The 16,888-nt window shown below is 38.2% G+C and overlaps 1 pseudogene; it reads right to left on the bottom strand.

Annotated features, from left to right (window-relative positions):
• Nucleotides 1-2,818: 2,818 nt before the first annotated feature.
• Nucleotides 2,819-7,052, bottom strand: LOC112319281 (mitochondrial import inner membrane translocase subunit Tim17-A pseudogene; annotated as a pseudogene).
• Between the last annotated feature and the right edge of the window lie 9,836 nt (nt 7,053-16,888).

Raw genomic sequence — 16,888 nt, 5'->3', positions numbered from 1 at the left:
AACAAAGCAGAAAGAAACCAATCTTTATATTGGACTGAAATTATTAATATTGGTGCACTTAACCAGAAACTCTTAATTTGAGGACATACCTCAACAGTGAGGAGAAGCTTAAATGATTTGTCAGTTGCTTAAATAAAACCTGGAATCATTGGTAACCTACATTTAATTGAGATAATTGTTAGAACTTCATTGCAATAATGTGGAGGGGAAATCTAAAGGCTTAGGGAATTAGCAATGTTGGAGACAATTTACCATGTGCAACTCACTTGCCCACCCCTCCACTGCATTTGAAAAATATATTGGTAATTTGTCCTTGAAAAACTTTGTGGTGGATATTTTCTGTAGGCTGGGGAGTCCAGAGTGATTTTCCTTTATCTTCTTACGTTTTAACTGAGACCTGTAAATTAAACTGACAAAACACAGATTAGCAGGAAAAAAGATTATAACTTTTAGTGGTGTTAATATTTTAAATTTAGCATGCATGGGAGCTACATGGAAAATAACATAAAAAACCTAAAGAAAGTGGATAGACTCAGGGGCTTATATACCATTTTAACAAAAGGCAATAAATTATGGAGGAGTAGCTGGACAAAGGAAAGCACCTGGGCTTCTCGGGCTGATAAACTGTGACTAGGAAGGCTCTGGGTGAAATTAAAGGTAGGTAAGGTTTTTTCACAGGTTCGTTTATGCAGACTCGTTTCAGTGCCATCTCCATTTCCAGTGCTGCTCCTTTTCCTCATATGGGAGGGGAAGAGCTTCACAAGGGAAATTTATGCCCTGCTCTTAGGCAGGTAGAGAGAGGGCAGAGGACTATTCCTGTGTCTCCTTTTTCTCAATTGCCTTCAGCTCAAAATAATTGCTATGTCAAAGTGGCATATTTCTGGGTGACACATTCTAATTCCCTTCAAGAATGTTGAGGGAGGAAGGGCGCTGTCTCCAAAATGGGTTCCCTGACCTCAGTAGGAGTGATGGTATGATAGATTGCTAGAGGCCAAATGGCAGTACTTAAATGCCAGGGACAAAGTGGACGTGGTTACAGTAATGAGCAGCAGAGTCATAGTGCTTATTAGAATAGCTTAGTCCATAAGAATTTTTGGTGGCGCCTAGTTTATTATGATGTCCCTAGGACCAAAATAGATATGCTACCTACTGAGGTCCCACTTGATCTGTATATCTGACTCTAAAGTTAATGAACACCGGCCTGGCTTGAGTCACCCAATAGGGAGATAATGTTCCTCACCAATTTCTATACCTGAATCAGTTTATAGACCAGAGTTCCTTAAATAAGGGAATGTTGGATTCCCTCAAGGAAATTCCCCGTGATGTTGTCACAAGGATATATTATGAGTTCTCTTCCGGCTTTTACCAAAAGGGAAGGGAAATAAGCAAACTTTGGGGGAATTACTGGGACACTGGTCTGAGGCTGACCATTAGGGACCCAAATTGCTCTTGTGGTCACTTTCAAAATGGGTGCTTATGGAGGCCCGATGATAAATGCAGTTTTGGCTGGAGTCCATCGCACAGTGGGCCCAGTGGGTTTCTGAACCCACCCTGTCCGATTCTGGAGTGAAGACTTGGATTAGACATACTCAGCCTCCACAGTGGTTCCTTATCTCATGAAATGAGGGCTAGTGTGGAATGAAGGCCCAAGTCAAAGCTCCTAAAACATGTCCTCCTCCTTGAAACAGTGGAACAAGACTAATGTCACATTTCTGTGTGAATGTCAGAGGTTCATGCCAGCGTGAAAGGCATGAGAGATTCAGGGGTGATGATTTTTCATCATATACCCATTTCACTCTGCTGTTTGACCTGAGCAAAAATTGGAGAGTCTTGGAAGATGACAGTGGATTATCCTTCACTTACTCATGGAACTCCAGGTTTAAGGGCTGTTCCAGATGTCAATTAACTAAAGCGAGTCAACACAATTTTGGCGTCTGGTACTGAGCTATCAATCTGTTAAACTTTTTCTTCTCCTTTACAATAAACAATTACAGAAGTAGTTTCTTTCACCTGTATGTCTTCACAGTCTTACTTCAGGACAGTGCCAATTATCCAGTGTTCTGTAATAATCTAGGAAGTTTATTTGTCTCATCACATCATAAAAAATTGTTTTGGTTCATCATACCGATTGGATGTGGTGAGTAGGAGGTAGCAACAAGTACCATAAGATCCCTTGGTAAGGAACAATGTGTGCCAAAGAGTAGGAGGGGAAAAATGATGTAAATTTCAGCCCTGGCTGGTGTGGCTCAGTGGATTGAGTGCTGACCTGCAAACCAAAGGGTCACTGGTTTGATTCCCAGTCAGGGCACATGCCTGGGTTGCAGGCTAGGTCCCCAGTTGGGGGCCTGTACAAGGCAACCACACCTCTCCCTCTCTCCTACTCTTCTCCTGTCTCTAAAAATAAAAATAAACTTAAAAAGTGATGTAAGTTTCAGAGCTGTGACATGAATAAAGTTTTTGACAGTCCAGTGATGTGTAGCAGGTTGAGATTTTTTTCTTTTCTTTGAAAGACAATTCCTACACTGTCACCTATCACTGTTACAGAGGTGAATGGTTAGTCTCTTTGAACTTTTGAAACAACGTATATTCATTTGAGAGGGTTTCTCTGACCCACTTCTCAAGTAAACCCATAAGGCTGCCAGGTCTGAATGGGGCCAGAGTAAGAGAAGGCTTTGCTACTACTATGGACAACATGCAAATTACTCTGTGACTTGAACCTTAAGATCGAACAGATCAAATGGTGCTTGAAGTGTCTGGAAGAAAGGAATTCTATAGAGGCTTCTAGCAAGCCTTGATTTTTGAATTACAGAGTGGTCCTCTAGGATTTTAGGGCAAAGCCACAGTCTATTCTCCAAATAACTATTCTTTTAAGAAACAGATTCTGGATTGCTTCTGGACCAAAGTAGAAATTTGTGTTCTCGCCATGGAATATCACGTGATTGTCAGCTGAGCTGCCTGCCGTGGGCTGGGTGTTATCTGATCTCTGCGTCGTGAACTAGGGTGCACAGAGCAGCACTCTTTCACCAAGTGGGAGATTGTGAAGGCACAGGCCAGAGGCATGAGCAGTGCCTGAGACCACTATTTCCTCACGCCTGCTGCATTGCCACTTCTCCCTCAGCCCACATGTTTGACCTCTTGGATGGTCCTGTGAATTGTTGGCTGGTTATGTTTGTGTGCCTGTGATCAATTTTGCCTTGTTTGGTGTCCTAGGATACTGACCCATTAGGGCACTATAATCTGGGCTTCCTAACCAGCTGACTTCCAGTTGGGTTTAGTCAATAGCGATCAGCAGGGGAATGGATACAGTGGTGGGACATCTCTTCCATGCTCTCTCACTACTTTGGTGTTGCATCCCTGAACCTAGCTACTTCCCTCCACAACCACAGCCCCCTCTGGGAAGCCTCTTATCCATAGTCTTAATTCTCACTGAACTCCAGGAACACTGTTTTCTTCTCTTATATCTTTACTTCTTGGGATGATAATAGCATTCTTGCTAGTGTCTGGATACCTCACCATCCTCTGTTCCTTTAACCTTACCTACAGCTCTATAAGCAATCTCTTTATTAAACACTCTTCATTCAAACCATCTGGGATACATTTTTAATTTATGCTGGAACCCTGATTGAGAAACTGAACGAAAATAATTGAGTCTGGTTTACAAACTATTTCACATAATATGCAAACACAAGCTAGAAATGGACTGTGGCAGCATTATGGCTTCCCTTAGTAGTAGCCCTGAAAGCTATGTGGAAAGAACATCCTCCCAATGAAAGGACTTTGGGCAGTAGATCCAGTTGCCCACTTTCCTTGGGAGTTGATAAAGGTTTGGCCAGATGCTCAAGGTCTTGGAAGGAGTAAAACTGAGAACTGGTGACAAAAGGTTCTGAGAATCTCTGGATGTGACATTGTTTGTGTCCCAGATAAATGCTTACCAAAGGCATCCACTGTAGAAGAGGTTCTCAATAGACTGAGAGACAGGGTGACCCATTTTATGGACGTTAATTAGCCTGTTTTCCTAGCCACCCCATATTTACTCCATGGGCTCCTAAACAAAATGAGCAACATGGACTGTAATGGACTGAATGGCGGCCCCAGAGATGTGAGAGCTTATTCGCTCTCACACTGATGTTTCTCTTTCTCTCTCCCTTTCTCTCCCTTTCTCTTTGTGGGTGAAGATTAAAAAAATTAAGTTTACCATACTATTTATGGCTTCAAGACTAGTTGCAGGAACAAGAGCTGAGTTAGTTTTGCATGTATTTCTTGCTTTATGTTTATATTTGCATAACAATGAAAAATTCCCCCTCTTTCCATTCCTACTTGATAAAAAGCATATTAGTGGTGGTGAACTTTATAATTTATTCTTTAAAGGCTATTATGGTGATATTATAACTGAACTAGAAGATGAATGAACAATATCACTACAGGCAGTGAATAGACTTTGGATCTTTTAGGGGAGAATGAGCTTATTTTTGTTTATATGAGGGACAATTGTATTATGCAAGATTAGGAGCAAGCTGTTTTTTTTAAGATTTTATTTTTTTATTTTTACAGAGAGGGGAAGGGAGAGAGAAAAAGAGGGAGAGAAACATCAATGTTTGAGAGATATATCAATTGGTTGCCTCTCAGAGACCCCCAACTAGGGTCCCTCCTGACAGGCAACCCAGGCATGTGCCCTGACTGGGAATCGAACCAGTGACCTTTTGGTTTGCAGGCTGGCACTCAACCCACTGAGCCACACCAGCCAAGGGCATGGAGCATGCTGTTTTTACTCTGGTTTTTGTTTTGAAGTTAAATATGGGCAGGATATTATGGATGCTGGGTAGCTAATGCAGCAGATTGTGCCTGATATTGTCCGTAGGCCTGTGGCATCCATCCCCACCCCTTTATATCCCCTCTCCCATACCACATACCACATGGGTTAGAGTGCTAAGAGCCACATTTCCAGACTTCCTTGAGGCTAGAGTCCTGTATCTGGTTTATACTATACCAATGAAATATACTGGAGTGACTGAGTTTTTTGGAGGGAGAAGGCAGCCAAAACAGCTCTGGTGGACTTAGCATTGAAAGCAGCTGGATCTCATGCTCCATCATTTATCATCAGCTTCCTTGGTGTGGAGCTGCAGTGATGTCACTGATGGTAATAGCAATGGCTTAAGCGGTTTTCTGACCTCTGAACCCCAGCTGCAGTAGTGGTTTCTTGGATTAAAAAATATATTGGTGGCCCCTGACTCTGTTCTTCCAGGCTTATACTATCATGTAATTAAAAAAAAAAATTCTCTTTGAAAACACTAATTTCTCTTTCTTGCATGGAATCCTGAATAGTACAGATAAATATTAAGAGATTTCACAGGCATCTAAATTAAGTACAATATGATATAAAATATGGCATTCTAAGAATGCAACAGCAACAAAATTTTATATGGCTCTAGCATTTTAACACGGTCATTCTTACCTTTGATGTGCCGTTTTCCCTTCCTGTGCCCAATCATCTTTCTAACTAAATACTGATTAAATATCTTTCTATATTTTAAGGGATACCAAATAAAGACAAGGTCTTGAGTACAGATAATTTCACAGGTGATTCCAAGAAGTTGGAATAAAAGTCTGAGGAGAGTAAGACAGGGGACCAGGGAAAACCAAGAAAGGGTATTTTTAGCTTGGTTAGTTAGTTAACACTGGGAGGAACTGAAATACAGGGTGGGGCAAAAGAAAGTTTATAGTTGTTCGTCTGGAAAATAACACAATAATTAACAAATAATAACAAAAGAGTAAAGTCTGTGTTTAGCGTACTCACAACTAAAACTGCTTTTGCCCCCACCCCCACCCTGTACAATTCTGTCGGGAAGGCTCTGACAAATCTTAAAGAAATCTTAGAATTTTTTATCTGGAGAACAGGAGACTGAAGCATCCTTTCTCTCCATTTCTCCCTTCAATTTGTACTCTATCTATATTTTTAATTTTATGCTGTCAATAGTGATAATATTTATATTCCATTATGTTATCATAATTGTCTTCTATGTTTTAACTTGAGGATTATTCTAAAAGTTGAAAATGAATAAAATGCATTTACATTATTTTGAATATGTAAATTATGTGATCTTCAGAACCGAGTACTATGCCTTTTTTCTCTTTTTTGAAGAAGGGGCAAGTTCCAAGAGTTTTTATTTTTGACTAACAGAACACAAAACTGGCAGAAGTCCCCAAGGAGATGATGGCCCGGTCCCACTGCTCTTTGTCCTGTGGCCCTTCATCTTCTCAGCACTTAATGTGTTTCATTTTAAAGCTATTAGACATCTACCTATATCACAACTGCAATCCATGGTGAATAAATACATGGATTATCTTTTAACACCCCAGCCCCATGGTCCTTTAAATAGAAAAAATGTGCTGAATGTCTGCAGTTTAATTGGCCATAGTTGTCTCACCCATGGTTTTTCCAATGGTCTGTGACTTGATGTTCTGAGAGCCTTTCTTGAATCCCAGCTCTCTCTGTTAGAGAAGCCCTGCTTATACAGCTCATAGTCTCTAAAAGGTGAAGATGGTAATTGGGCTGAAGGCAACTTGGAAGGATGTTCAGCAAAGTGAGGACCACTGGGAAACTGTGCAGAGGCAAATCTTGTCACCAAGAGGACAGCTCCTTCAATTAAAGCTAGAAGAATGCCACCCATCGTGGCTGCCCCAACCCTGGCCACTGGTCCATCTTTTGTAGCCAGGACGACTCTTGTTAAGGCTCCACTCATGATGAAGTTCCAGGGGTCCGCCTTCCCTCTGACGTGAACCATACCGCAGTGAATTATGGAAGACAGACCTCCCCAGACTGCAAAGCTACCTCCCAGCTGCGGAGCCCTGGTTTTAATCGCTGTCGAACTCCCTTGTAGTCTGTGGTTTACTCCCACTGGAGAATTGTGAAAACCTTGGATTGCTTAAAAGACATCACCACCTATGGCTGCACCACAATCATCCACAAACTGCCAGAGGCAGGGCTCCCACGGGTACTCTTCCCTCCTGACTCCAGAGGGCAAGTGAGGCCTGGCAAGCCCCGAGTACTGCATCTTGATCACATTTCCTTTTTTGTATAGCTTTTATTTTTCTTATACTTTTGGATTACCTTTTGGGTTTTTTTGAATTTTCTCTCTGTTGTTCAATGTCTCCAGTATATTGTGAAATCTATGAATATCCTTTGTCCCTAAATACCACATTTTGGGATACACAGAATGTGTTACTCTCTAGACCTTTTGCACAGCCAGTATTCTAGTAATTCCCTTCATTGTTCATAGGGATTGAAATGCTGCTTCTTGGGTCAATATCTTCCTCTTCCTTGGTTCATTCTTTCGTATTTTCTGAATTATATTCTTTCATAACACAAGTTACCTTGGTGATATATTTTCTGAGTACTTAGATGACTCAGATTGGCTACCCATGTGCTTAATAATTTGGCTGAGAGCAGAATTCTACATTGAATATCAATATTTTTTACTTAGAGAATTTGGGAGAAAATATCCATTGTCTTTACATGACTAATAGTTGAGAAAAATTGAATTTCAGTCAGAATTTTATTTCTGTGTTGGTGATCGGTTTTCCCTTGTCTGACAGCATTTCTTTATTCTTAGGTTTCTGAAATTTCACGATATGTCTTAGTATAGTTATTTTTTCATGTATTCTTCTATACACCTGAAAATCTGTTATTTAAAAATATCTTTTATTTCAATAAAGGAAAATTCTCTTTTATTTTTTCTTATGATTCCTTACACTTTTATCTTCTGTGGTTATCAGCCACATTTTAAATTTCTAAGAATGCTATTTTCTCTGATTATTTATTTTCCCCATAGCATCTTGTTTTTGTTTTATGAGTGTAACATACTCTCAAATATTTCTAACTTTCTTAGAGAATTTTTCAAAATTATTTTTGTTCCCTGAATTACCTTTGTTTGATTTAGGGTCAAATTTTTAGTGTATCTGTCTTGGTCTTTCGTTCTCAGAGCTGTGTAATTCTCGCTTGCCGTTTGTATTTGAACCTGAGACAAGACAAAGGCTGATCTGGAGCTGTGTGCTTATGGCAGAGTGCGTTGTCTGTTCAGCTGTACTCCACCCACTGTGAGCAGGCAAGAAGCTGGCTGTCACACCGGGGTCCTCTCAATGCCAGAATGAGAGTGAGAAGCACTGTAATTTGAGGCACCAAAACCTATACTATCCACCTTAGATCTCATCATAATTTTTTTTTACGAAAACTTTCCATTTATTTTTCAGTGAAGGTATAAGAAGTGAAGGTTGGTCTTGTAATGCTATGAATTTTGTGCAACAGAGTCATAGAAGGTAATGGGGGGTTATGCTGTTCCATAGACAGGCTTTCCAAACCCCTTTTTTTTTCAACTCAACTTCTCGTGGCCAGCCTTCACCAGTATGGCATTTTCTGGGGGTTATGGAAGGAAAGTCGGCGCCCTCCTCCACAATAGCCACCTCTGCATGTGACTCAGTGACAGCGTTCTCTACCCTGCCTCACACTTTCCATCTTCCAGAAAATTATTGAAATCTCTCGTCTGCTCTAGCTCCTTCATATTCTCCTTATTATTGTGGGGTTAGACTTTTTACTAATTTTTTACTATCTTTTAAATAGAGCCCTGAGAGAAATAGAAAATAAATAAGTGAGCTCACTCTCCCATTTTGAGTGGGAGGTCATTTGAAAGCATTCTTAACGTAAATGTGGATTGCAAATCTAAGCTTTGTCACTAGTATGATCTTGAACAAGTTACTTAATATTTCTGGATCTATTTTTTTATCTGTAAGGTGGAGATAATATCTAACTCAAATAGTAAATATATGAGAATTAAGTAGAAAAATGTATACTGGAATACCTTGTTTTGTTGCGCTTTGCTTTGTTGCTCTTTACAGATGTGTTTTTTTACAACTTGAATGAAAGACCTTCCACCAACAGAAAGATTACAACTCTACTTAGTGTGGTGGTCTGGAACTGAACCACAGTATTTCTGAGTTATGCCTGTACAAAGTATTTGCTATGGAGTCTGGCTCCTAGATGTGGCTTAATGTGAATTGTTTGCATTTTTCTTAGCACCTCCTTACAAATTCATTATTCTTAAGATCTGGTAAAATTGTTTTATTTTTATTCTTATTTTGTGGTAGTAACAGGGAGGGCTAGATAGTTGGCAGGGTTGTTATTCTTTCTGCAGTCATAAAAACACAGTTAATGCCCTAGGCTTTTTTTCTAATTGCAAGTGATCAATGATCTCAATGATCTGTTTTTATGTTCATCTTCAAAAAAGTTATCTTCCCTCCTAAGAAACAAACTATTCATTACTTATTTAAGACAATCCATGGTTTTCTTCTTGTTTTCTATTCACAGGTTAAAGCCTTTCTAAAATGGTTTTGCTATTCAATATATTTAGAAAATTGCAGGGCCTTTCTTGTGAATTGATTGCATTAAATATTATTAAAATGTCATAATGCACTGTGTATATTAATTACTTAGTAAAGGATCTAGTGCATTGCTACTCATATAGCATAGGTAGCGTATTATGATTTTCACAAATCAGTTGCAGAGATGCTCTGACTTTGGGGCCCCTTGGAAAAGATTTATAATGAGATACAAATAAAAATATCTCCAGTGCAGAGGGAAACTTTCCAATTGAATCATTATTGGCATAGTAAGTGTACCTATGCTATCCTGATATTGTTGATTATAGTACTATAATTTGAATTCAGGCAGAGAAAATTTTTAATCAGGTACTGAAAGACTTAAAAGTTTATTTAGTAGCACAATAAATTTTAAAAACTTTCTATAAGCTCTTATTGTTTTATATTAGGAATAATTTGTACTTGTTATAAGACAGGGTTAGAGTTCTCTGGTTAGAATAGCAGGAGAGATGATCAGATTAAGGGCTCATGATCAGGCACTGCGACAATAATAGAAATTAATGACCTTAAATCCAGAGGGGCCTTCTATGGATCCCTGGATTAGAGAACATTATTAATACCATGACAATTCTGTGTACATCTATAAATGTCCTACAGTTTGAATGTATGTGATTACAAATAAAGTTGCTATAAGCATCCCTGTGCAGATTGTTGTGTGGACATAAGTTTCCAACTCCTTTGGGTAAATTCCTATGAGCAAATTGCTGGATTGTGTGGTAGGAGTACGTTTGCTTTTGTAAGAAACCACCAAACTCTTCTGAAAAGCGGCTGTACCATTTTGTGTTCCTGTGAGCCCCAATTGAGAGTTCCTCTTGTTCCATATCCTTGCCAGCATTTGGTGCTTGTTTTGGATTTAGGCCATTCTAATAGGTGTAATGCTATTTCTCTGTTGTTTTAATTTGTAGTTCCCTAATGACATATAATGTGAAATATCTTTTTATATCCTTATCTGCCATCTGTATATATTCTTTAGTGAGGCATCTGTTCAGGTCTTTTCCCCATTTTTACAATCAGGTGTTTATTTCCTTATTGTTGAGTTGTAAGTATTTTGTGTATTTTGCATAGAAGATATGTCTTTTGCTAATATTTTCTCTCAGTCTTGAGAGAGTCTTTTTTTCTGTCTCGGTAAATCATATTTTTGGGTTAAGTAATTTATTATACTTCAGGGCACACAATCTTGATAGAGATAAACTGATTTTATAAATATATTGTTATAGCCCTGGCCAGTGTGATTCAGTTGGCTAGATATCATCCCACAAACCGAAAGTGCTCAGGTTCGATTCCAGGTCAGGGCATGTGCCTGGGTTGCAGTTCACCCCTGATCAGGGTACGTATGAAGGGCAGCCAATCAATGTTTCTCTCTCACATTTATGTTTCTTTCCCTCACTTTCTCCCTCCCTTCCCCTCTCTCTAAAATCAATAAGTATGCCCTCGTGTGAGGATTAAAAAAATAATAAATAAATAGCCATAGTCTATTATTAAGGCAATACCACTTCTCAGAATAATCAGTCACAGACATTTAAAGTTAATTGCTTCCAATTCTCACATATACAGTTAGTTTAATTTTGATACTATTGAATGAATCATCACCATTTAATGCCATTAGTGTGCTGTGGACTGAACAGGAAAAGGAGGAATTTTTTCTTTTCAATGAGAAACCAAGGTAGCTTAGTTCATCCATATTTTATTTCTGTATTTAAAATGCACATCAGCTTTCCCACTTCTCTATCTTAATTGAGGGGCCAACAATCTTGGGAGCAATGCTCACCTGCCATGGAGCTCACAGTGTCATGGCCAGTTCAGTTCAGGGCACAGATTTGCCTTCATTACACACTGGACCGGGAGCCTGGTTTAGTGAGTAGCCTCAGGGGCAATTAATAACCACATCATATGCAACTAGGAGAGAGGTCTGTTTCTCCTATTCATAGAATTGACAGGACCTAATAGGACTTCTTACAACTGTGCTGTGCAGTCTGAACTATTTTCTAATAAGGGGAAAGAGGTAGGAGTGATGTGGAGAAGAGTAAAAAACACTAAGGCAGGTATGCTGGTCATTTAATATTTTTCTCATAGACTCAGTAAATACTTAGTATAACAATATATCACTTTGATTTTGTTATGAAAGGTTTATTTATATGTAAATTAAATCTTGACCTGAATGTTTCATTTATTTATATAGAGCTGACCCTTGAGCAACATGTGTTTGAACTGCACGGGTCCACTTACAAGAGGATTTTTTCAATAAATACTGTGAATGTATTTTCTCTTTCTTATGATTACCTTAACATCTTAATTTCTCTAACTTACTTTATTGTAAGAATACAGTATATAATACATATAACATAAAATATGTGTTAATCAACTGTTTATGTTATTGGTAAGACTTCTCATCAACAGTAGACTCTTAAGTTTGGGGGAAGTCAAAAGTTATGTACAGATTTTTGCCCGGGCAGGGGCTCAGTGCCCCTGACTCCCACTTCATTCAAGGGGCAACTGCATACACAGTTATGGTGTATGTGCTTCTTAAAATATCTAGACGTGGCAATGGAACTGCACTACCACCTGAAATTAGCTTTCAAAGACTTAATTTTAAACATCTTCAGTGATGATTAAACTTATAACAACTTATAAATTTATAAAGGTTGTTATAAGTGTTATAATTGCCAAAACAATAAATTACATAGAAGAAAATATAGGTACTAAACTCATGGACCTTGGTCTTAGAGAAGATTTTAGGAATGTGACCCCAAAGGCAAGAGAAGTAAAGGCAAAAATAAATGAATGGGACTATATCAAACTAAAAAGTTTCTGCACAGCCAAAGAAACTGCCAACAAAACAAAAAAAGCAACCAACTGAATGAGGGATGATATTTGCATACAATAGCTCTGACAAGGGGTTAATATCCAAAATATATAAAGAAGTCATACAACTGCACACCAAACAAACAAAATATCCAATTAAAAAATAGGCTGAGGACCTGCAGACACCTCTCCCAAGAAGATATACAATGGCCAACAGGTATATGAAAATATTCAAAACTTCACTAGCTATTGGAGAAATGCAAATCAAAGCTACAGTGAGATACCACTTCACACCTGTTAGAATAGCTAATATCAACAAGATAAGTGGTAACAAGTGTTGAAGAGGTTGTGGACAAAAAGGACCTCTCATTCAGTGCTAGTGGGAATGTAAACTGGCACAGCCACTATGGAAAATAGTATGGAGGTTCCTCAAAAAATTAAGAATAAAGTTATCGTATGACCCAGCAATCACTCTTCTGGGTATCTACCTGATAAACCTGCAAACATTTATTTGCAAAGATATATGCACCCCTATGTTCATCACAGCACTATTCGCAGTGGCCAAGACACGGCAGCAACCACAGTGCCCTTCAGTAGATGATTGGATGAAGAAGATGTGGTGCATATATACAATGGAATACTACACAGCTGTAAGAAAAGATGAAATACTGCAATTTATGACAACATGGATGGATAAGCAAAATAAGTCAGTCAGAGAAGGCTAAGAACCATGTGATTTCACTCATGTGGAATATAAAACTGAAACCCATAGACACAGACAGCAGTATGGTGAATACCAAAGGGAAGGGGATGGGGGTAATAACCAGATGTATGGTGACAGGAGATGGTTTGACTTTGGGTGGTGGGCACACAATGCAATATATAGATCATGTACCATAGAAAGTACATTTGAAACCTATATAATCTTATTAACCAATGCCACCCCAATAACTTTAATAAAGAAATAAAATAGAGGTTAAAATTTTAACAATTTATGCAAACTTCACCCTTTTACATTTGAATTTTGAGTCAGAGTTTTCCCAATTGTAACCATAATTTACATAAACATTTGGAAGACAGTGGTGTAACTCTGGAAACAAGATATTTTCTTGTCACAAAGTAGTGAGTGTGCTTATGTCAGAACCTAGGTAATGTAAAGAGAACTTTGCCTATCATTTTTATGGTAATTATACTTTTATACTCTCGGATTACTATGGAATATACTAATTTGACAAATATTTAATGAATTCTTTCTATGTACCAATTATTGTGCTATCCTCAGGAAGATAATAATATACATTCCAAGTTGGCATGCCAATGATTGTAAAGATGGGCAAAGAAACAAATGATTATATTATAAAAGTTGAGACAAATTGGGGTCTAGACAAAGGTGAGGGAGGGAGAGAGTGAGGACCACTTCATAAAAGTTTGTCTCTAATTTGTAAATAGCTTTTTGGGGAATAACAATTTTGTGCCTAGATTTGCATTTAACATCCACAGTAGCTACTGCTGTCTTAGATGTGACCCTGATTAGAAACTCTCAACATAATGTGAACAGAGCGCACGACTCTGTACACGGATCGAAGAATTCATTGACCGAAACGTGCTAGGAAACGTAAATCTGAGAGATATGTAATTTTAAAATCACCATATTTTGACTATTTACATAAAAAATAATCAGGATGCAAACTAGAAAAATTTGACCAAATTCTTATAGCCAGCTAGAGTCTGAACTAGAATCCAAAAGTCCTTTTTCCCAGTCTGTACCGTTATCTTTAGGAATTAGAAGCCATCAATACATGTAAAAAAGGTAGATAAAATAGGAAACTCCAAGAAGTAGGTAATTTGTTGGCTTGTTTCATATTTACTGGAAATGAGGTTATAGTTTAATATGAGAACATGATACAATTTAAGAGAACATTTATAAATAAGTAGAGTGGATTTTTACTACTAGTTACAAATTTCTATAGTTAATGTTGCAGAAATAAGATTGTCGATATGGTGCTGGAGCGTGCACTGAATTTTAATCTGTCCTTTTAATATGTAGTTGTGGTAACACGGTCAAATGCCAATATATTACCTGAATAGCAAGTTTCAATCGGTGTGTCACAAGAGTTTTTAAAACATGCAATACCTATTTATTTTTTAAAAGATTTTATTTATTTATTTTTAGAGAGAGAGGAAGGGAGGGAGAAAGAGAGGGAGAGAAACATCAACATGTGGTTGCCTCTCATGCACCACCTCCCTACCCCCACTGGGGGCCTGGCCCGCAACCCAGGCATGTACCCTGACTGGGAATTGAACCGGCAACCTTTTGGTTTACAGGCTGGCACTGACTCCACTGAGCCACACCAGCCAGGGCTGAGATACCTGACTAGTCAGGGGCACTGACCTCTTTTTCCTTAGATTGTCAAATTTAAGAAATGACAACCAACATAACAATAGCTGTCCTGTGTGAATGAATCAAAATTATACCTTTCCTTTTGTCAGATTGGCCAAAAATATATTTTTGGTGTGCTGCAGATTTTTAGTAATTTATGTGTGTCATGAGATGAAAAAGTTTGAAAGTGGCTATGATAGAAGAAAATTCATAATGAATGGTCATGAACTTTAAGGACTTTTAACACAAGTTAAACATAAGAGCTAGTTGAGACCCAGTTGAGCCAGGTCATGTAATTATTGATTTATGCAATAGTAACTAATTAGGTGTTTACTATTATGAAAAATGATGACAATTTGCCTTGCTATGCAAGTTTGAATTCATTGCTCCTAGTGTAAGTTGATCCTATGTGAATGTTCCGTGGGCATAGTGATATTTCACAACACACTAAACACCTATATCCACAGGTTATTGTTGGGTTGTGTCTCAAAAACCCATTGATCACTCATTCAGCCTTTTAGCTGAGAAGATGCCATCCACAGGTGTTAACCCTCAGGCACACCCACAGGGAAGACTGAATTTATAGTTCATCTGGAATAAAAAGTTGTACTTGAAATTTAATTATCAGGTCAATCAATACTTATCTTGGAAAGGGCTTTCTGAGTTCCAACCAGAGGTGCTAGTTCCTTGGCTGACCATCCCCATCACGACGGAAGCAAACCCCACTGAGCTCCACGCCATTACTGGCAGCTCTAACAGTTTCCAGCAGGACCACTAAAGGTCAAAGCCTGGGTACTAGGGACAGAGAGGCCCAGAGGAAACAGGTCAATGGGAGATAAATACTCCCTGGGTTATAAGCCTCCAAGCCTTCCATTGGTGGGAAGTTCTTTAAGGGCTGAAACGATATCTTAATTGACTTGGAATAGATATTTCAAGACTTAGGGTTTGGCAAAAGTGGGCATTTAAAAGTGCCTGGTGTGACTTGTCTAGGTGGTTAAAGTCGTGAATATACAGTTCATCCCAGGAGTATATCGATAGCTTGGATTGCATTCATGGACTAGAAGAAAAACAAATGTTCCATTTCAGAAAGCTTCAGATTTTGGACATGAAATCAGCAATCCCTGAAGCATCACGAAGAGTTGGTAAACGTTAACTAATTGTTATTGCCTCTACTGATCGAATGCCTGCTCTGGTCTATTCAACATTGCCTCTCTACTTATCGTATCCCAGCAATTTCAAGTTACCTCCATTATTTTATCAGCATCTTATTTTATAAATACCCTAGTTAAATAAAATTCCCTTTTAGATTAAATATTTATTGTACATCTTCATAAAAGATGCTATCCTAGGAAGCAGGCATGTTTAGCCAGTGAAACTCAAAAATACTGAATCGGGCATGTTTAGCTGACAGTAAGAAAAATTGCAATTAATAGGAGCTTAAATAAATAGCTTAGGGCATACTTTAAAAAGTAATTACTCCTTGGGGGGTGGGGTGGGCGTATTTTAAATATAAATAGCTTAATTTTAGTTTCTTAAATAATCAGAAGTATAGAAGCAGAGAGTACAGGTTTGATGCAGTAGGTATTTTTAGCAGGTTGAAAAATATAATTTACATAATTCTTTAAATAATTGTTATCCTTTTTTCGCTACTGATCTCATTGTTATTTAAAATTTTGACATTTTGCTCATGTATTTTTTGAATTATGGTTTTTAAAAATATATTGCCTTAAAATATTAATCTCAATTACTGATTTTCTTTGTATCCGCTTAAATTTCATCCCTGAAGCAAAGACCTCACATTGACCCTGCCTATTTCAATCACTGCACTAATCTCTGTAAAACAGATACATTCGTTATTTTTTAAATCTATCCCTTGAATTACTTTGGGATACTCTGAAGCTTCAGAACAAGGGAAGATATTTTAGGAACAAAGACAAACAAATTGGCGTTTGTGTTTTCAACTATTGGAAATGAAAGTAGAAGGGCCCAACCTTCTTTAAGTGTTGGGAACTCGTGTGTCGTAAAATGCAGCTGTGTGGAGCGGGGGCTGCTCACCAACAGCCTGGTTCTTGGGCCTGGCTTCACTCTTTCTGAGCCAGTGTGTCACAAATTGTCTCTTGATCTCAGTTTCTTCACCCCTAAAATGAAGGTAATAACATCTGCCTTGTTCATTCCTGAGTATCACTAAATATATAATGAGGTCAAGGGTGTGAAAAGACTTTTATAACCATAAAGATATGAAAGAGCTGTGGACAGTGTACAAGGGGAAACCCCCAA

Source organism: Desmodus rotundus, chromosome 11 (assembly GCF_022682495.2).
Source record: "Desmodus rotundus isolate HL8 chromosome 11, HLdesRot8A.1, whole genome shotgun sequence".
Taxonomy (NCBI): Eukaryota; Metazoa; Chordata; class Mammalia; order Chiroptera; family Phyllostomidae; genus Desmodus; species Desmodus rotundus.
Note: the sequence above shows the minus strand (reverse complement) of the source record. Positions and strands in the feature narration are given on the sequence as shown.